This window comes from Vicugna pacos, unplaced genomic scaffold (assembly GCF_048564905.1).
Source record: "Vicugna pacos unplaced genomic scaffold, VicPac4 scaffold_16, whole genome shotgun sequence".
Classification (NCBI taxonomy): domain Eukaryota; kingdom Metazoa; phylum Chordata; class Mammalia; order Artiodactyla; family Camelidae; genus Vicugna; species Vicugna pacos.
The window spans coordinates 3056347-3078877 of record NW_027328737.1 but is presented as its reverse complement, the minus strand read 5'-3'; the positions used below and the strand labels follow the sequence as shown (position 1 = coordinate 3078877).

Below are 22531 nucleotides of genomic sequence, written 5' to 3'. Positions count from 1 at the left end.
TATCATAAAGCCATTAATGTTTTTACATAATACAGTTGTTTGATTATTGAATTTCTTGTCAGATATTAGTAGGCAACCTCTTAGTTTTTTCTTGTAGTGATTTTGTAACAAGAATAAAAATATATTTTAAATCTGTGTGACAGTTTTATTAAAATGACTTGAGAGTGTATGAGCATTTTTCAGTTTACTTTCTTCTTTCACATTATATTTTTAATTTTGTGTCCTTCTACATTGTATTCTAAAATTTGGAACCAATTGATATGTGCTTTTCACTTCACTATCATGAGGGATGTTTTTTCAGATGAAACTGAAAAATTTAGTAATTCATCTTTTGTCAGTATTAAAAGCAGACCAGCTAAGTTCCTTTGTGCCACACTAACATAATACCAGAACATAAGAAAGGTTTCTGTATTACTTTATGTGCTCTGTGATAGCGTCTTTTCTGTGAACACACTCAACTCCAAATAAGACCCTGTCATTGAAAATTTACTTGTACATACACAGGGGTTATATTATGCTTCCTTGATCCTTGAAATGAGTATGGATGCAGACAGAAATCTTTGTGCTGTTCTCCCTAAGGTATTGCCATCAGAGAGCAAAGGTGGTTGACCAAGCCCAAAGGAGTGTGCTGAGGGGAATTGATGACCTGGACTTTTTCATAGGGGATGAAGCCACAGATAAACCCACATATGCCACAAAGGTAAACTCCCCACCGGGATTTGCTTCTGTAAGTGTATCACCAAGAACAGAGCAGTAGGATGAATCATGCAAAATGGTAGATTTCGTAGCAATTGTACTTGTGAGCTGTGTATTCTTGTATTGGAAAAGAGGTTTTGTTGTTGTTGGTTTTTATGGGGTATTTTTCAAAATTGAAGTATAGTTGATTTACAGTGTTGTGTTAGTTGAACAAGGTATTTTTCATGTGGGGAATCAAGTGAATTTACAAAACCCCGGAATGCAGGATTGACTCTGGGAATGCTGGGCTTCATGTGAGAGCAAGACCTGCTTCTGTGGAAAATTGCAGGTTGACTCACTAACCTGTCAGATGTAGAAGAGCTGTAGATTGATTAATTAAAAAGAAGCACTAAAATTGTTTAACTAGGTATTTGTTCTAAAAACCTCCAAACTCCAAATGGAATGGTATGGCAGATTAGCTGTAATTTTCCATCTGTTACTCCACTGTTAAGATGATAATTTGTACTTAGAGATGTGAAGTAGAATATAAGCGATAATATAACTTAATATTTCTGGTAAAGTGCCTGTTATTTCTTTACATAAATTAACATTCACCCAGTGCAAAGGACCTGTTTTCTCTGATAACTCAGTCTCTTCTGGTCCAGTGTTTTTAAAACTGTTGCTCTTACTGTCATGGACTGAAGCTTGACATAGTTTGATTTCTCTTGCTTTGGTATCCAATAAGACATGGAATAATTGGAGACTGGGATCTAACAGAGAATTTCATGGAACAAGTTATTTTTGATTTTCCCTGAGCTGAATCTGAGGACCATCACTTTTTGATGGTGAGTAACTGGGACTGAGAGAAGAGCCCTTTGGATTCTGGGTTGCTTAGATTGTAAACCCAGGATATTCTTCTCTGGGGAGCTTTTAGTTCCCACTAAAGCTCTTTGTATGAGTTGGAGTGCTTTTTGGGCAAATAACAGAAGGCTCAACCAAAATGTCCAAAACCAAAGAGGGCTTATTATCCCACAAAACAGGATGCCAGAGTCAGGCCACTCAGGGCTGGTTACTTGAGCAACTCAGAGGTGGAGGTGAGAACCCAGCCTAATTCACCTGTTTGGCCTCTTATGCTGGTTCCCCTCAGGCCCCAGAGTGGCTGCCCGAGTTCCTGTACTGACTCTCGGTGTATTTACTTTCGGAGTTTTAGAATTAAGGCTCCCTTCCTCAGAAACCTTCCTGGCAGATTTGCCCTGTCTCTCCATGCCCAGTGTGGGCCCTAGAGGGGAACAAAATTACTTCAGTACATTTTGATGAGTCAAGATTCTCTCCTGTTGCTGGTGAGTGGACCACATCTCATTACCTGGTCCCAAGAGGTAAGTACCTAAACCAGCCTCCAGCAGCAAGGAATAAGGAGGGAGGAATGGGTTTGGGTAGGAAACCACCTGTGTCATTAGGTGTCCTCCTGAAATAACTGGATGGCTCTGAACTTTGCTTCTAACAGCAGAGGGAGCTGAGTCAAGGTGCTATTTTGTCAAGGTTAAATCTCACTCTAACACTGAGCTGAGTTATGGGCCCTGATATTGTGGATGTAATTGAACTTGTTCAGATGAAATGAAACAATACAGAGAAATGAAGAGAAGTTTCTCTTGGTTGTGGAGTCTGTTTTCATTGTTCTATGTTCTTTTCAAGTTAAAATTAATTACATTTATAAAACACTTACTTTAAGGATAGCTATTGCATGTAACATAAGCTGCACACTAAAACCTACATAATTTAGCTTTGGATTTTTTCCATGCTAGTGCAATGTCAAATGTCCCTGATCCAATTATATAATTCTTTCTAGTGTTAAAGATCGAATATGCTTTAGAATTATCTGGCTTAAAATATGATAAGTACAAGGCTGTTATGGTAGTTAGTGGAATCTATATATTTTGTGTCTATTAAATCAAATCCTTGAAAGTGCTCTAAGCTTTTTCTTGGCTGTATCTTCACAACTAGGAATTGCCATGTCCAAGTACTGTGTTTTACAGGCCACTGTGTATTTTCCTTCCTGTGTGTCTACGATGGTTTATGTAAAATACATGGAGCCAGGAAACTGACAGTATGTCTAAGTGGCTTTGTCTTTACAGCCAAAAAAATTACAGACTCCCACCTGCCATGCTTGGCATGTTCCCTTCTCTCGTACGTCACATAACTACCTGTTGGTAGGACTCCAGGCATGGGCCTGGGGCCCAGCTGCCTCTCTCTGCCTGCCCCATCCCGCTCTGCTCAGAAGGAGTCTGAGTCTTAGGCCCATGGAGCAAATGCAACCACCAGGACACAGCCACAGGAAATTTTTCCTACCAGGAATTTTTCTGCTCTAGCTGGCATATACACTGCAGTACAATAAAACCAATTGCTGGGAAGGAATTGGAGGTGTTTGGTATGAATATGGAAAAGCTTAAGTCCTTTGCCAAAAATGAGTATCTGAAGTGAATGTTCAAAAATAATCAAGTTTATTACATTAAACATAACAAAATATTGTGCTACATGTATTGTACTTTGAAGTTAGCAGGAGGGTTTGCTGCATGATGTGACAGAGGAAGTTATTAGAAGGGTGGGTGTTTCTCAGGCTTATGTCCTTTGTCATCAGTTAATGGGATAATTAAAGGGGAGTGAAGCAGGTACAGGGATTTGTGGCCATATCCAGAAATTCATTGAAGACATTTACTGAGCCACTACATCTGCTAATGGCTTCTTGGTGTAAAAGAGTCTAAAAGTTTTAAATTAAAGTTCCCTCAGTAGCATATGAAATTGTCCCTTCTGACTGCCAAGACAGATGTCTGCACATCCATGGTGGGAATGAGCTCAGTACGGCTCATGTTTTTCAAGAAGTTTCAGAGACTCATCTCATGTTGGTCACATGGAGTAAACCGATAGCGAATGGGAACCACGCTCTTTTCTCTAATACTGAATTGCCCAGTGTTCAAAACAGAATCATATATTTTAAAGAACTGCAGTGTTCTGGAGGGGAAATTGAATTGTAACTTTAGAGGAGATTTGCAAACTTTTTGAATATGAATCAGGGGAGGAAGGGCAAGCAGCAGTGCTGCCCAAGGATGCTGGGAACAAGGAGCTCTGCCATCCACCTGAAAGCAGGAAGGATGGGTGTCCCAGCTCAGGGATGGAAGATCACCCTTCCTTTATCCTTTTGTTCCACTCAAGTCCTCTGTAGCCTGTGTGCTGTCCACCCACATTGGCAAGGGCAGGTCTCCTTACTCAGCCTACTGCATGCTAAGCTCTTCCAGAGACACCCTCTCAGACACACCCCAGAAAGAATGGTTTACCAGCTCTTGGGGTATCCCTTAGCCCAGTCAGGCTGACACATAAAATTTACCATGACATGTGGTTTGTCCTGGCTTACCACAGTAACTCCCTTCCTGGTTCATGAGGGTGGCTCAGACCTGTTCTGTCCAGTACACTAGCACTGGCCGGTGAGGAGCTGGACTTCCTTGGCGCTGCTGAGTCTGTTACTGCTGGCCCGTGTTCGTCCCATTTTCAGTATATTGTCATCTCCGCTCCTACTTGCTCTTCCTTGAGGATTTATGTTTTTAAAAATATTTCTTTACTGCAGTTATGGAGAGGTTTGGGACTTGAGCAATATTAGTTGCATGTGTTCAGCTTGCTTTCTTTATCCAGAAATATGGATTGATTTTTCTAGTACTGACTAATTATTCATTTTTGAATTAATACTTGATGATATTTTACCATTATTATGAATAAAAATGCTTATGTAACTTGTATTCATGTGAAGTTTTAATCATGTGCTTCAGTATTAAAAAATAAGAAAAACTTGATATCTCCAATATAGATTTTGTTATTATATAAATAATGGTTTTTGGAAGGTTTTATTTAAATTAGTCCTCTAAAGAAGCAATTACTGGTGGTAAACATAGGAGAAAATGAAGATTGAGGAAAACATAGATTTATGATTATGGTTCTGAGAACCCAGAAGAATGTGTCTTTAATAATGCTGAATTTGATTCAGGAACCAGGAGAACCTAATTTTATTGTAAATATTCACTTCACCGAAGTGTATAGATTTTAATGTAAATACTTCACAGATGGTGAATTCTTTGGCAGCAAGTACTAAAGTGTAAAAATCAGTGATTTAAGCAAGTTAAAGGTTTTATTTTTCTTAAAGATATTTGTAGTAGGGAGGGCAGTGCTGGTATGTCAGCTTCCTGATGTCACTAGGGATCTGTGTGCTGTAGTATATTTAGCATACAGCTTCCATTCTAAGATTACCTTAGATCACAAGTTAGCTGTTGCAGCTCCAGTCATCACCTCTATATTCCAGGAAAGAAGGGGTTAAGAGCAGAAGTGGGCCTACTACATGAATCTACCTTCAACCTTGTAAGAAGATTTCCCAGAAGACACTTCCAACAACTTTTGCTTCTTATTGGCCAGAACTTACTTAACCATCCCTGTCCACCAGGAAGTCTGGGAAATGCTGTTTTCTGGGCCTGTGATTGATCAGTGCTCTGCCATTAAGGCAGAAGGCAGAATAGATACTGTGTAGGGAAACTGCAGTGCCTGCCATAATGATGTGACTATAGGTATGAAGACAGTGGCAGAACGAGAATTCAGCTGTCTTCACAACTGTGGTTGGATATGGAAAGTGTTTTCCAAGTTACAGAGCCAACAGGCTAGGGAAAAGCCATACCAGCATGTGCTGTGGCTTCTGCCCTGGGCTGAAGTCTTTCTTCTGTTAGCTTCTCCACCTGTGGAGAAATAAACCAGGATGTTGTATTGGGAGTTTCTGTGACCTTCGCACATAGGCTGTAACTCAGGGTTTCACAACTCTTGTAAAGAATTTTTTTTTCTTATTATAGAACTATAAGTGCGATTTAGAAAATTTGGAAGATGCTTGTGGGACTTTTCACACTCCTATCCCATTATGTTAAATATTAACATTTAGTATAGCTATACTTAATCTTTTCACTCATGTTTTTATATGATTTTGCATTCAATATTGTGTCCTCCATCCCTCTCCCCCATTTTCTTGCACGGTTTTCATAATACTCATTTTAATGGTCATACAATCATGTATCCAGTGGTTGTTTCCTATCTGTTTAGCAGCCCCACTATTTTTAGATGTTTACTTTGTTTCCAGTTTCTTGGTTTTGTTTAGACATAACATAAAGTAATCTTTGCACATTTTTTTTCTATATTTAGAGCATTTTTATATTAAGAATATAAAAATTATATATATATATAATTTGGAGGTTCAGATGTGGTAATAATTTTGAATATCTGGTATACCTTTTCACACTGAAATCTTCAATGTAAAGAAGCCACATTATTTGAACTCTTAGGATTGATTAATATCATTTTGGTTACTTGACTTTTTAATTTGCATTTTGAATAACTTTGATCTTAAACATTTTTTCATGTATTTATTAATTGTATTTTCTCCTTTGTGAATTGCCTATTCATGTAATGGGTTTTGTACATATCAGTGTTTTATTGCTTTTATTGTTGCTATGATTTCTTTGAACATTTTTTTACTTAAATTTTTCTTTTGTGCTAAAATGCACATACCATAAAATTTACCATTTTAACCATTTCTGAATGTACAGTTTGGTGAGTTGAGTACATTTAAATTGTTGTGCAACCATCACCACCATCCATCTCAGGAACTTCTTCATCTTCCAAATTGAAACTCGGTCCCCATTAAAGAATAACTCTCTTTCCCCCTCCCCCAGCCCTAGCCCCTACCATCCCCCCCTCTGTCTCTATGACTGTAACAATTCTGGGTCCTCATATAAGTGGAATCATCCAGTATTAGTCCTTTCATGACTGGTTTATTTCATTTGGTATAAGGTCTTCAGGGTTTAGCCACATTGTAGCATGTGTCAGAATTTCCTTCCTTTTTTAGGGCTGAATAATATTCTGTTATATGTATGGCCATAATCTGTTTATGGTGTGAACTCTTTCATATAACAGTTAAGAAGTTTTTGTCATAAGCAGATACTTTTATTCTCACTTGATTTTTTGTAGGTTATGTTTTTGAACACCTATAATTGTAAATTTTTATGTAAGTAGACCTACTTTCCTTTGATGTTTATATATATATTTCATTCATCTGGGATTTATTTGGAACATCACTTGACACTGAAATTAAACCCAGGAAGAATCCAGAGCCAGGGTTAATCTACTTCTTGTTGGAATGTCTTTTATAGGCTCACTTTTTTTTTTAAGCCAGGCAGGAAGGAAACATTGCATGACTATGCTCCCACTTTGCATACCTTTCTAGCCTTCCTCTCTTCATACTATTTCCCCCTCTAATCAGCTTAAATGTTATGTTTATAAAATTAACTTATTAACGTGCTTGGATTCCTCTTCAAGGTAAGAGAAGACTCTAGGTATCTGGAGTTAATACATTCAATTTCTTCTGGTCTGAGATATATTGTTGATATTACAGTTGATTGTTGATATATTCAGCCCTTGTTAAGGGCCCAGCCCTCTCCCCACCAAGTATTTGCATTAATTCACTCACTTATTTAATCCCACAGACAATTGTGAGGTAGGTAGTTATTAGGCCTGTTTTTCAGGTTGATAGGAGGTGCCATAAGGAGATATATTGTAACCTAAATATTGGAATCCACAGCTATTCTTCATGTGCTTTAAATGAAAGAAAACTGAAAATCAAAAATCTGAAATAGTAATCATTAACACAGTGCTAAATGTGTACTGGGAACATTAAGGTATTAACTATTTTGATCTCAGCCCCTTGAGGTAGGCACAATAAAATAAGTAATGTGTTGTTGAACAACTTTTAGATCACTTACAATCTGCTTTTGATGACTTTATTATTTCTTGTCTATATCTTAAGATTGCTTTCTCTCTCCCTTTCAGGGGGTGTATTGATTCTAATTAGAGTAATTAAAACTTACTTGGGGCATGATGTTTGACCTTTGTATCAGACAGGAGTATAAACTAAAGCCCCCACCTAGTTGATAACCAGATTAGATTATTTGCTTGAAGAGTTAGCATACACACAGCACAGAATTCAAAAGGTGCAGAAGGATTCCCAGTGCAAGAGTGTCTCCTTCTCACTTCTGTGTTGCTTTCCAGATCCCCTTCCTGGAGGAAACCAACTTTACTGGTGCTTAACCAACAATGATTATGTGCAGACACATGGATTATACATAAACTTGTTTCATAAAATGGTAACAAAATAGACATACTATGGTACATTTTGATTTTTACTTTAAAAATTTTAGAAATTATAATTTGAAATATATGAAATTTACCCACTTAACACAGTTTTAAATGTATCATTTGGTAATGTTACCGACATTGACATTATGGTGTAACAGACCTCTAGAACTTCTCCATCTTGAAAGATTGAAACTTTGTGCCCATAAACAGCTCCTCACTTCTCTCCCTCATACACCATGCTTTTTAAAAAAATATTGTAGATACAGAAGTACATTTAAAATGTGTATGTATGGAGAGGCCTATTTTCATGTAGCAAATTTATAATATATATGGTTTCATATCTGCAGACGCACTGCCCATCCTTTTTTTTTTTACATTTTTTATTGATTCATAATCATTTTACAGTGTTGTGTCAAATTCCAGTGTTCAGCAGAATTTTTCAGTCATTCATGGACATATACACACTCATTGTCACATTTTTTTCTCTGTGATTTATCATAACATTTTGTGTATATTTCCCTGTGCTATACAGTGTAATCTTGTTTATCTATTCTACAATTTTGAAATCCCAGTCTATCCCTTCCCACCCTCTACCCCCCTGCCCATCCTTTTTAATTGCTGCAAAGTGTTACATTTTATGGATGTGACCTAATCTGTGTAATCAGTTCCTAGTTACTTGCAGTTATGTTGTTTCTGATCTTGGAAGCTGTGACAACCGTGCACCTCTCTGAGGCACCTTGTTTTAGATGTCCCTTGGCTTGACAATGGAATTTGATTTTGTCTCATAGTCTTAGTTCAGAGACTTTCTCTTCAGTAGGTGAGTTTCTCACTGGTACATGCTGATGATTTTAGTGATAATAATGCACTTTCACTGAGTACGTTCCCCATGCCAGGTGCTGCGATGAGCACTTTGTTTAGACTCCTGTGAACTCAGTGCTAATTATGCATGGAGAGAGGAAATCACTTTCCAAATTGGTAAAATCGAAGGTGGGGTGTAGCTGGGCTGATTGGTGTTGGAGCACTCCCGTTGCCTGTGCTGGCATGGCCTGAGCTGTGTGGCAGGCATGTGTGGTCCCAGCTGCTTTTCTGGTGCTGTGCTTTCTGGCTTTGGTGTGTTTTATTTATGTATGGATATTTTAAAACTCAGGCTTGGCTTTCTCTTTGGTTTATATTGGGTGCATATTAGTTCTGATAATTGGTAAAACATATTTTAACATAACTGTACTTTTGCATAAGATATTTACCTGTATTTGTTTAGAGATGATTACTTCCTACTGTGCTTAGTGACCAAGTTGGTACATGTCCACATTTCTTACCTCCTCCTCCTTTCTTCTATCACCTGCTTTTGATTGCTTATGTTAGTGAACTTACTCTGATATTAATGTTTGTGACTTTATGTTTACTGGTGTCTCTGCTGCTCTACCAAGAAAACAATATCTTTTGATTCCATGACACAAGGGTATCAGTGTCTTTATATTTTCCTCCTTTACATCTGTGCCTGTCAACTTGATACTATTCCTGTTGTTTTAATTTATAATATTTACATTCTGTTCTATAGCTATAGATTGTCCCAGAAAAGAAAAGTATTTATTCCTACATCTTAAATGCACTACTAGCTCACTGTAAGTCTTTGGCTGTACTTTATGCATTCTTATTGTTTGGCTAAAGCTTATTGTCTGATAGTTAATTCATGAAGGGTTCATAGAAACCAAATTCTCTCATGTTGTATGTTTAAAGGTATTTTGTTTTTGCAACAGACTTGATTGGCAATGTGGCCAGATGTAGAATTCTGGGGTCATATTTTCCTGCCAGAATAGTCTGTAAATGTGACCCTGTGTGTCCCAGTGTCCTGCATGCAGCTGTGCAAATGGCCGAGACAGGCTGCCCTTTTCCTGCTATAAGAGTATGTTGCTCTGATCAATAAGCCTAAAAAAACACTATTGGTTGAGTGGCTTCAACAACAGACATTTGTTTTCTCACAGCCCTGGAGGCTTTAGGTCTGAGATCAAGGTGCCATCATGGTTGGTTTATGGTGAGATCTCTCTTCCTGGCTTGCAGATGGCCTCCTTCTCACCAGTTCCTCGTGTGGCTCTTCCTCTGTGTGTGAGTGAGAGAGAGCTCCCAGATCCCTCTGCCTTTTCCTGCAGAGATGTTAATGCTGTCCTGTGACCTCACTGATCATGGATTACCCCTCTAGGGGCTTCATCTCCAAACACAGTCACCTGAGGGTTGCAGCTTCAGCATAAGAGTTTTGGGACACAAAGCTCAGTATATAACAAAGGGTAATGTGGATTTTAATTTATTTATTTATTTTGTCAAAAGGCCTAGATTTTTTTTCCTTTCTTTGTTTTTTTCTCTTTGTTTTCTCTCTTTTTCCTCCAGCTTAAATATGTGATATAAATAAATATTTATTAATATGGAAAAATGTTCAACATATTGCTGAATGACAAAAAGCAGGTTTAATTATTTTTATCTTTCTGTAATCCTGTTAATTTCCTCCTACTAGATAATAGTTATTATTTTAAATAGACATTTCAAAAAATTCAGATATCTATGTCATGATTTTCATCTGCTTTATTTTTATATTTTTCTGGGTACATGTTTTTATCTGCCATTTGTTTTTTCCTATTTTCTCTCTCCCCTCTCTTTTTCTATGAGTGTTTTTATATGGTGTTTGGCTAGTCTCTTTGTGTTCTTACCTCATCTTTTAGTGAGGGGAGCTCTTCCTGAACTGGCTGTATGTGCGAGTTTAGCCTGGGTGGCGGGCAGCGTCTGGGTGAAGCAGCTTCTGTCCCAAGCTTGTCTTTCTCACAGTAGATGGTGGAGGTGTAACTTCTCACCTTGCCACCTGTGCTCTGAGGGGAGGGCCTGTGGAATGAGGCTTCTGCAGCTGTGCTGCTCAGACTGCTCTGGTTCCAAGCAAGGGTTCTCTGCTTTTTCTCTTCTCTGGAGAACTGGATATTAGCTGGTCTCTGAAGTCACTGGTGTTCTTTTTCCGTGTCCTCACTCATCTGGTCTCGGTGGGGTTGTTATTGCCCTTGACAGCTCACTGCACGTCTCTTCAGTTTCATGGTGTTTGGGCATTCTGTTATCCGAGGTGGAGTTTCCTTTTCTGTAGCTTGTTCTTGTTTTGGGGTGGATTAGTAACAGCAGAAGTGTTTAGAGAGGGTTTGCTTTCTCAAAGATTTTTAAACCCTACAGCCAAAATAAGTTTAATGAATCACTCTGGGTGTACTGTCTATCAAATTAAGGAGTTGTACAGCATCTTAATGAACATGCTTTTAGATTAACTTTTTGTGGTTCTGATGTAATTACATGAAATTTTGGTGAACACTAAATATAGTGAATGTTTCCTTACAGACAGAACCTCCCCTGAATACACCAGAAAATAGAGAATATCTTGCAGAAATTATGTTCAAATTATTTAATGTACCAGGACTGTACATTGCAGTTCAGGAAAGGACAAGTGACTTTCATGATTCCCAAGTGACCCTAGTTGTCTAATGAGGAAGAAATGGTGATTCTAGAGGACTCTGTAAGATTGTGTGGTGTGGTTTCCTTTCCCATGCACTCAAGAACACATGAACTTATCCCATTCTGGTCCAAGCTCAAACACTGTACAGAGCAAGTTCTGTGATTTATGTTTTTACTGCTGGTGTAGAGTTTGTCCAACTTTTGTCTGTTTACATTCATTAAAATCTAAGGTATCTTCAGGGAGACAAGATCAAGATGTAGGTGTGGTTCTTTGGCTTCTTTTACTTCTGATCATAAAAAAGAAAATATACTATAGAATATGTTGAAACAAAGCAAAACAAAACAAAATAAATGCCTTTCAAGGGTTGCCCCTTGTGGATCTGAGCTCCTGTGTTTCCATGAGTTTGCAGAACTTCCCCTGAAGCTGCTTGTTCTTCGTGGGGGGTTTTGTTGGTTTTAGGTGCAATGTATCTGCCATTCTATATAAGGGAATTGACTGAAATTTGGGGGACTAAATGATAAAATTGTTTTCCAAAATGTTTCCTGCATATTCTATTCCCTTACTTGTAGGAAAAAAGAGGAGGAGTTGCATAGATGATTAACTTGGAAGATTCCACATGCAGTGTCCTCTGTGTGGTGATTCTCAGTACACAGTGATGTCTTAAAGGCTCTGAAAATGCCTGCATTAGAAAACTCTGTTTATTCCACCACTTCCAAATTTAACCAGTAATATTCCCCCACCCCTAAGCTGTTTTTGTTCCATGGAATAGGAGACACTTTAGGAAACAGTGGCCCAGTGGTTCTCAAAGTGGTCTATGCAGCAAGGTCTCCTCAAATGTTTTTTTTCAAAATAAACATTCTCAGAATTTACATCAGACCATGGGTTTCCAGCCTCAGAATTTTGGATCAGGCAGTCCTCGTGGGAGGGGCAGGTACTGAGCTGTGTGTTGTGGGATGTCTAGCAGCATCTCAGGTCTTGACCCACCAGGGGAAGCACCACCACCAGCCTCCCCTCCCCCAAGTGTGACAGAGAGAAATGGCACCAGATGTTGCCAGGTGCTCCTTGGGGGCAAAATTGCCCCTGGTTGAGAACCACCATCCTGGTTCTGCCAGATGAGAATTTCTGGGTGCCAGGCCCAGTATTTTGTCTTTCTAAAGTCTCCACAAGTTGTCTCATTGCAATCCACCTGTGGACCCACACTGGGAACCAGTGGATTAGAAATTAAAACCTCCTGATTCCACAATAAAATTCCTTTCTCTCTGGCTTTTCTTAGCAAAGTGTTGATTTCTCTTACTGAGTTGACTCCTCCAGATTAAGTGCACAAAACTTACATGTTAGTTGTCCACTTTGGAATTTGGATTTGGGAGGAAGATCGAAGGTAGGGAAGGGAAAGGTCATTCAGACTCTGTAAGAAAGGGCTTATTGCTCAAACCTGAAGATAGGCTGGTGGAACACTTGAGAAAGTCCCCATGCTGATGGTCTCCGTGGTATTTGTGAAGGCACTGCTGGCCTTAGCTGTGTACTGGACATGATGACAATTTGGTGAACACACATTAACAGGAATTACCATTGACAGCAGGGATGGGGTCACTCATGCTATCCCAGTGGTCAGCAGGGCACCGAATTCTGCTCTGTCTGTGGGCCTAACCTGATTTGAGGTGAAGGAAGCAGTGAAAGAAAAACCCTTCTGTTAAAGCACCACTTTTGAAGACATACCTGTACTTAGCAAAGGTAACAAGAGCTTTCTAACCCAGGTGTGTGAGAAAATGGGAGATGCCTAGTGTCTGTGGCACTGGCAGTTGGAAATTTGCAGTAGCAGATTTGTGCAGTCGGGTGTCAGCAGTCGTCTGATGTCCCTGGGCTCTGCTTGACCCTGGTGTCACTTTGTCAGGAGGGTCTTCCTGGCTTTCATTCTGAACTGTCATCTGGATATCAGTGGGTGAGGTGCATGACCATTTGGAGGGTGATTCTGTGTTCTCTGACAAGATCAGGCTGGAGAGGATTTGATTCTTGGTTTTTAAAAATTATTTAAGAGCCAAGAAGGACAGATTATTAACCTTGACTTGCAGGATGCTCTGCAATGTCACTTTATCATTTTAATTTTCAAAATATTACAGAAGTGATTTCTAATTCAGGCTTCAAGAGACTATATATATATACACACATATATATGTGTATATATATATTTGGTACAATGGACTAGTTAAATGAATAATTTAAACCTTTTTTTTAAATTAATTGAAGCTATCTGGAGGGGGTTACATCGGGAAGTCAGACGTGCCTTTCCTTCTCCAGGTCCCTTCTTGGAGGCAACCTCTGATACTGATGTTTGTTATTTTGTGTATTACAAGTATCTTTTGTGCAAATATAGGTTTGTGTGTATATGTGCTAAGCTCCTTTTAAAAATGCAATAAATGAATCACTATGGTATACACTGGAAACTAAGATAACTTTGCGAATCAACTAAGACTTAAATTTAAAAAATGCAAACTTGGGATTTTTTAAAATCAATTCACTTATTTCAGTTAAAAATTTGTCACTGTTTTATTTCAGGACGTTGCAGAGATGATGTACTAATATGCTGGTGCTTTAATACTTCAAAGTTCAGAAATCACTGCAGGGGGAGGCTGACGTATCTATAGTCTGGAGGAAAAAACCAAATCTTTCCCCTGTGTCCTCGCACCCTGCCAGTGTCCTCTTTGTCCTGGGATGAGGAGAGGCAGGAGTCCTGTAGAGCATGCTCTGTGCTCGCAGCCCCTTCAGCCAGTCTCGGGGTGTGAGCTGTTTTGGTGCCACTTTCTGTGTGGCCCTGCCTGGCTCTTCTCTGAGGTCACATCCTCAGAGGTCAGTGCAGACCGAGGTCAGGGCCTGTGCCTGTGGGCCTGCTTCCTGGCCTCCCCTGTGCGTCTGAAACAAGTTTCACACTATGTGCAGGCCCACAGAGAAAGTTGTTGTTCAAATTTTTCTCTGTTTCTTAGTGCAGTTTTTTTCCCCCTAATTATAAAAATTGCATTTACTGTACAAAATTTAGATAAAATGGAGAAATGTAGAAAAGAAGATAGAGTGACCCACAAACCTGCCCATAGGACTGTGCCACACTTTTTTGGTATAGTCTACTGAGCTCTTTTTCTTAGACACACGATACATGTTTTAAGCATTGTTGGGATACCCTCCATCTGATTTCGTGTTCTAATTGTACAATGTGCTCCTGAAGTTGTATTTTGCATATTGATTTATCCCTGATGTATCTTTATGGTTAAATGCTCTGTGGAAAAATATTTAGTAACTACCTAACAGCCCAACATGTGGGTATAGCACAATTCATTTACTTATTTTCCTACCATTGGCTGTGGGGGGTTGTTTTATTTAATCTGTGATGAAGCTGATACTTACTCAACATGGGTTGAATTAATTTTAGAAAATGTTATAAATAATATATTGAGTATAGAAATTGTGAATAGTTTCTGTTTGTGAGAGCTACTGTTCTTATGAATTTAAGTTTTTGATTTTAATTATGTGTACATATCTTTTATATTGATCTTAAATATTCTACAATTGTCTTGGGCTCCTGAGAAATGCTACACACTCTCTCACTTCTAGAAGTTGGGCACCTCAGAAGACACAAGAGGAATTCAGTCACCTTTTCTTGCAACTTCACTGGTAACTGTCTGTGCTTGTACTTGGTGGAACTGATACATCTTTCAGATGGATGAGGATTTGCTCCAGCCTCCTGTCTCCATGAGTGTGTGACAAGCAGCCAGTGCCATCAGGGAGCTCAGAGTGCCTCCTGTACCTGGTGCAGGTGGGGATTGTCCACTCTGCACGGCTGCTACCACCAGCATGAGCTGGACCTTCCCAGCCTGTGGCCTGCATATTGAGTGGCACCCCACGGGGCTGGTGAGGCCCTGGGGCCACACAGCAGCTCCTGGCCCTGCCCTGCTGGTGATGGCTGGCAGCCTGGTCACTGGCCCGGGAGGGCAGCTGGGTGAGCAGATCCAAACTCCCCTCAGCATGGATCTCACATAGCATAAGGTTGAGGGGAACTTGCCAGACTGTTCATTCCTACCAAGTGCAGCCCTTACTAGAGTGAGCAGGTCAATTACTTAGTATTTAATGCATGCCTACACCAAGCTGTGTGCTTGACCTGCTGCCTGTTACTGGGTCTCTTCTGTGCAGCCACTCACCCCATATGATGGGTGAAGGTGCCAAGGCTGAAATATATGTGTTAACAGGTATGGCCATGGTTTCTCTTCCCACAGATGTGGAACCAGGATCTGAGTCCAGGTTGTCACACTCTAAATCCCACATGCTAACCAGGTTGTTGACTTTTAAATGCAAGCCAATTTGTAGTTGGTTTAAAAATTAATAGTTAAACAGCAAAAAAAAGTGACAATGAATATATATATGTTCATGTATAATAGAAAAGTTGTGCTCTACACTGGAATTTGACACAACATTGTAAAATGCCTATAACACAATAAAAGTGTTTAAAAATTAATAGTTAAAACTTTTTCCTTTTAGTTAGAGGAACAAAATAATATGACCCAATGTTTGGACAGACAGCAGCATTTTAGAAATTAACTACCTTCTGTGGTTTTCTCTTCACATTCCTAATGGAAAGGCCACTTTGGTTGCTTAAAGAGCATCACAGGTTCTCCTAACGGAATTGCATGCGTGGTCATTTTATCCTCCCTCCCCTAGTCCTGAGCTTTGCATAGAGTGGGGATTCAGTAAATGCTTGCATTGCCAGGGCAGGTGGGGGCAGAAGTCTAACTTAGAGTCCAGGGAGGGCTTCCCTCCTGGAGTTACTCACATGGTGTTTTGCCTCTCTGTCTCCCCAGGTGGAAGGTTAGGTACTAGGAAGCTGCATCAGACACATCCCTGTTGCAGGTAGAGATATTATGTATTTCATTCAACAGCTGCCAAGGGAGAGGGAGGTGGGAATCCCTCCTGAGCAACCACTGGAGTCTGCAAAGGCCATTAAGGTAAAAACAGTTGGGAAATTGGCCAGTTTGGGTGTGAGAGAGAAACGGTTGTTTCCACACTACCCCTCGTGGCTGCCACCCCTGCTCCACCGTGCCTTCCCTCCCCTCCCCATGAATGTGGGTCTCCATCTGTTTACCACTTGAATTAAGGGGCTGAAAGCTTAGCCTCTTCTCTGAACATGGATGCTTGTGGAGGTTCCAGCTGTAAATGAGAGCAGCTTGAGCATCCTGTGTAGTATGATGTCATTTAATTGGAGCCTGATTAGACAGAACCTTCAATTAGCCAATGTGTCTTGAACCTCTCCCTCCAGGCTTCATTTCCCGAGTAAGGAGCAGACAGCAGCAGCAGTGACTGTAAGGAGTCCTGTGCACTCAGACAGAATTTAAACTCATTTCCATCTCTTGCTGTGTGTGGTTCTGTACCCTGAGAATTACCATTCAGAGTGATGCTGTTCTAGGGTGAATCATTGAACAGAGTCCTCCTGTGTTTTCTAGACTCTGTTACCATGCTGGAGGAGTTACAGGAAGCTCTAAAATTAAATCAGTAAGATTCGGAGGAAAATAGCTCATTGGTCCTTATTTAAAATGTCCATTTGACTGATCCATCAGTTTGATCTTTGTGTCACTCTGTAGGTAGCAGTTGACAGACCCCTTTCAAAGCATCTTTCTTTTCAAGTTGCAAAATCAGGACAAATTACTGTTTTGTTTTTGTTTTTATTTTAGTCAAAATGAAGAGATTTTAGTAATACAAGGATAATTGTTATATAAATAGCAAAGATTTTGTTTTTGGAGAAGAATTTAAGCATGGAGGTGACATGTGGCCTTGAACACAGAGTTTGTGAGATACAGGAGGGTTTAAGGGAGGTTAGCCTCCCCTCTTTCCTCCCACCTTTGCACCCAGTAACAGGCTCATTGAAGGAAAGCTAGTGTCTGGGGGGAGTCCTACATTTTTCACGACACTCTTGGTGGATGTAGAGGTATTTTTAGGACAGGGTGCACTGGTGTGGGTCAGGGCTCCTGTGAGTAGGGTGGCTGGGTGGCTGGGTGTGCTGAGGACTAGAGTTTCCAGGGCTGGGGCACCTCAGAGCTTGGGTGTGTGGTCCTGGGCAGCCCATGGGAGTCAATCCTTTCCCTCTGGGGGAAGGTTTAGAGAAGTAGCATAAGACTTTCTTTTTTTAGATTAAAATGTTTCCTAGAACTTCCCCTAGTCCTTTCCTTGCCTTTCTTCAAGGAAGTAAATTTGGATATTTGACCCAAGTTCCCTCACCACCCCACTCCTGTTACCAATGTGTCTCAGAGCCTCTGGCCCCTGATCATCAGGGTGGTCATGCAGATGAGTGGGGCCCTAAGTGTGCTGACTGTGACAGAGGCTGCTCTCTTAGTCCTCGTGGTGGGCTTTACCTTCCTCACTGGCTCTCTGGGGTCCATATCTGTCCCTGAACCAGGGCTGGCCCATTTGGGCAGTGACAATGTATCACTCAGCCATGAAGTTTGGAAGTGGAAGAACTCCTTGTGTTCCCTGCAGGTCACCTGTACCAACCCTGCTGTCAGTTAGTTCTTGCCCCACTTCTGTCTGTGGGAGTGAGTTAGAGTTGCCCCGTGTCTTGTTGCCCCTGTGGGCAGGAGGGGACCTGTGGATGCGTGGGTCCTGTTGGTGAGAGCAGTGGTGGTCCAGGTCTTGGGGCCGACACACTGCACACCATCAACTCTGTGGAGGCACTGCCTGCCTTCAGTTATGCCTCTGAGATACTACGAGACATTGACCTGGTGTCTTAGGACAACTTACAGTTTCTGCCCTCAGCCTGGTAGATTTGAAGTTGTATGGACTGACTCACTCACTCAATTATCAGTGAGCACAGGGGTGTGTAGCATGTCTGGCCCATCAGTCTTACAGTTGTGCAGAGTATACCGAGGATGTTATTAGGTTTTGTTTCAGGGATTCTAAGAAATTTTGAACTTAGTATCATGAAAATGCCTTCAGAGGTCCTCCTGAGCACCAGCTTTGGGCCTGGCACAGTGTAGGCATTGAACAAAGCCCATCTGGCCCACAGGAAGCTGACTTTCAGAATCCAGTACCCAGGGGCCAACTGCTGTGCTTGTGAGGTTAGCTCTAAGGACAGATGATCAACCCAGAGACCCCAAGTCAGGCAACACCAGCTGAGGAAACACTTTGCACAGCACAGGCTGGGGCTGGCACTGAGCGGGTTCTCATACCCCAATGTGTGGCAGCTCCATCCTGCCAAAGTCGGGCTTTTCTTTGGTTCATGGTCCCAGCACCTTAAAAAGTGCTGTTCCACTTACTTATTTATCACCATCACTGGTTACTCTGACTCTCAGCCAGTTTATGGGCCAATGGGAAGGGGTCTGTGTGTGTTTTATTCACTTGTGCATCCCACGTGCCTAGGCACCCACTAACTCTCTGTTGTGCAGCCACTGAGTGTGCTGTGTCAGAGCGCACAGCAGGTTAACCACCTGCCAATCGGCCTTGGTGAGCACAGGGCCAGATCTGCTGCCTTCAGATCTGGGTTGGGCTGTGATGCGGGTCTGCTGGTCCCAGTGGGTGGCAGCGAGTGCCTGGGCAGGTGCCACGTGGGGGCATACAAGGAGTAAGAAGAGAGGAGATGGAGATGAGGGACTTGGTAGGCACCATCAGACATCATCTCAGATAGTGGGCAGCAACATGTGAGGCTGGGACTAACAGCAGAGCTGGAACGAAAGCAGAGTACGTGGCCAAAGCATAGCTGTTAGACATCACTGAGCCCAGTAAGTGTCCCTTGGAGCTGTGGCCATGGGCAGGACTGATGTTGGGGGCTTGTGGTGCTGGAGATACTAGGTGTTTGCCAGAGGGCAGACTGGGTGGTGGCTAATGGCTGGTGACATTTCTGTGTGTGTGTCTGCAGGAGAATTACTGACACATTTGCCCCAATATAGTCAAGGAGTTTGCCAAGTATGACGTGGATCTGTGGAAGTGGATCAAACAGCACACAGGGAACAATGCCATTAGCCAGAAGAAGTTCATTATCGATGTTGGCTAGGAAAGTTTCCCAGGCCCTGAATTTTTCTCTCACCCAGAGGTAAGACATTAGCTTTCTGAGTGTGCAGAGAATGACGTGTGTGGAGCAATGCTGCCACCTCTTGCACATCTCGTGTGTGCAAGAGTGGCTCCCCATGGGGCTCCCAAATGAGGTGGCCACCTTCCAGGGAGGATCTTGGGAGTGTAGGCTGCAGCCTCAGTGGCTGCTCTGGCTCCTGCGTGGTCCACCCATTTGACTGGGTGTTTCAGCGTGCTCCTCTTTGGCTCTGGCTATCTGTTAAACAGTTAATGGTTGGTTAAACCAAGAGCAGTTTGGAAGAAGCTTTAAGAACAATAGAAGAGAATGGATTTGAAATTCATCTCATACTAATATGAAAACTAGTTAATTTCGAGGACTGAATGGAATTTGCATCTGTATAAGAGTACGATAGTGTTCATATAACCTTCCCATCACTCAAGATGATCTGTCCTCATTCCAACTTTTAATCCAGGACAGCTGATCCTGCTGTGTTCCCTGCTGCAAGTTAAAGCTTCTGTCTGAGGACAGCCTCGGAAAGAAGAATTAGAGATATTATCAGTTTAATGAGTAGTCACAAAGAATGATTACTGCTTTTGCAAAAGCAGTAACTAAGAGGCAATATCCTAAGGTTTAAGTAAATTGGATTTTATTTGTATTTTGGTATAATTTTCTGCTTCATTCAGTTTACATTTAATAGGTAAATACAAACCACTGCCTGTTCTTCGATGTGTATGACTTTTTGTTCAGGGAAATGGCACACAGTGTATGTCTGACTGTACCTGATAGCATGGCACTCATTCGCTTGTGGTAGTCTTCAGTTAAAATAGACATAAACCCACAACGTCCAGTGAACAGCTTCATGGTGACTTCTTTTTCCCTCGAGCAACACTTTCCATGATTTTTAAAGCATATTTCTGAATTTTGTAACTGAATTACTTATACTTTAGCTTATTTCACTTGTGGAATTGAATGTAAGATTTTTTACTCAATAACATGATTGTTACCGTATTGATTGTTTCACTTAGAAGCCACCACCCTTCCCCCTTCACAGTCTTCTAGCTCAGATTTACAGTGTGAGTCACTGACTAGGTTTTTTCTTATATCCTGGCTCACTATTTCATGACATTACTGTCTATATATCACATGCTCATTACCTACTCACAATATTTTTCAATATATGTCACATACACTGAGCAGTTGCTTTTTAAAATCTCATAAAAATTGTGAGTCACTGTGTATTCTAACACAGGGCTGGTCTGTCTTTGTTACTGTTTGATTTTCTCCCTCTCTAAACCCACACATTTCATCTCTTGAGGGGACATGTCATCATCACTCCATGCACAGAGTCACTTGGATTAATTTGACACAATCATTCCAATGTGACAGTTTTAAAGGCATAGTGAATTCTGTATTTGTTGAAGTTACTTTTTTAAAAAGTTGTTGAGAGAAATGTGTAATGTTTCTTTTATATCTGTATAAAATTCAGTTTGCCAACCCAGATTTTATGGAATCCATCTCAGATGTTGTTGACAAAGTAATAAAGAACTGTCCCATCGATGTCCACCTTCTCCTGTGTAAGGTATAAGCTGCTTGGGTAACATGCTTGGATTTCATTCTGGAATTAAAACCCAGCATTCTGAGAATAATAGACTCTTACCATCAGTCTTCAGCCAGTCCTATTTGACTTCTGTTTTATAGGACTTGTTAAGGGCCAGATTTCTGATAAAGTATTTTTCTTGGAGTGAGGATGACTTAAATGCTTGGCAATATGACTCAGTTAACCAGAAGTATTTGATTTAAATATTTTAGTATCTCTTATTCTTATCTGCCCAGCTGTATTTTTAAATTGGACAATTTTAACCCTCTATGTTGACTGAAAAATCAAGGGGATCCTTCCCCTCTTGCTTTCTGTGAGTTCACTGGTCTTGCTTCATGAGTATTTAGATTAGTGCCAGATGTGTTGTTGTCAGAGAGAAGGAGGAATCTGAAATGAACAATCATAAAATACTCATGTAATGTCTCTCCAAAATTCTTTGATTGCAGGGAAGGAGAAAAAGGCAGTTCATGTAACTGTAGGATGAAGGAAGTGTTGCTGAAAGCCAGAGGGGAGGGGCAGAAAGTGGCAGTCAGCTGGCCCTGCTTCCCTGCCTGCTCACCTCTGTCTGCACAACCTGCTTTTCCCCCAGACCATGTCTTCCCTTCATAGATGCAGGAAACTGAACATTAGGGAGGAGAGGGCCAGGCTCAGTAGGAAGGGCTTAATACAGTTTATTTCATCTGGACAGTAGAATACTACTCAGCTTTTAAAAAGAATGAGGTAAAGCAATGTAAATTCAAATGAAAAGATGTCTACAGTGTATATTGTCAAATGAAAAAGCAAGTTGTAAAATTTACACATAGTATTATTTCATTTAAAATATACTTTATGCATATATATAAGAATAGATTTTGAATGATATGTGTTAAACTCCTTAAAGGAAATAAAATATATCTGGGCAAGAGATGGATAACTCTTACTTTCTACTCTTTGTGTTTTAAGGTTATTTGAAATTTTATGGTTAATAAATGTTATTTTTATTATTGGAAAACATTTTCTATATAGACAAATTTAATGGGTAAAAGCAAATTATAATTTGGTTTTTATTGGTATATAACCTTAATTAAACACATCTAACCTCCAGTAAATATGCAAGGAAGGGAAAGCAAAGGCATATGAGAGTATTAAGTTTAGTGCAGTATGTGTCTTGTTCTCCCTACTTCTTAAATCTCACATAACATTAGCTGTGTCTTCCTGTCCATGAAAGCAAGGAACAAGAGTGCACCATTTAGTCCTCATTTCATCATGGTAAAGATGAAACTTCTGCCAGCAATAAGGATTGTTCATGCTGGGGTTGAGGTTTCTCATTTGATCATTTAGTTTGCTTTCAGTAGATTTATGGGATTCTTGAAGTACAGCTGGCCTTCTAGCCTGAGTACCTTATTTAACAGATGATGACACTGAACCCTAAAGATAGGAAAAGGAGGTAAAACTGGAGGGACCTGGGTCACATGGGGCAAACTGGTCTTCAATGTTTTTCTAATTGAGCTAGGGTTGATGTACAAAATTATATAGGTTTCAGGTTGCAGTTTATAAA

The 22531-nt window shown here is 40.6% G+C and overlaps 1 pseudogene; it reads left to right on the top strand.

Moving 5' to 3' along the window:
* Positions 1–22531, top strand: part of LOC140692744 (actin-related protein 3B-like) — a 111894-nt pseudogene that overhangs the window by 557 nt on the left and 88806 nt on the right.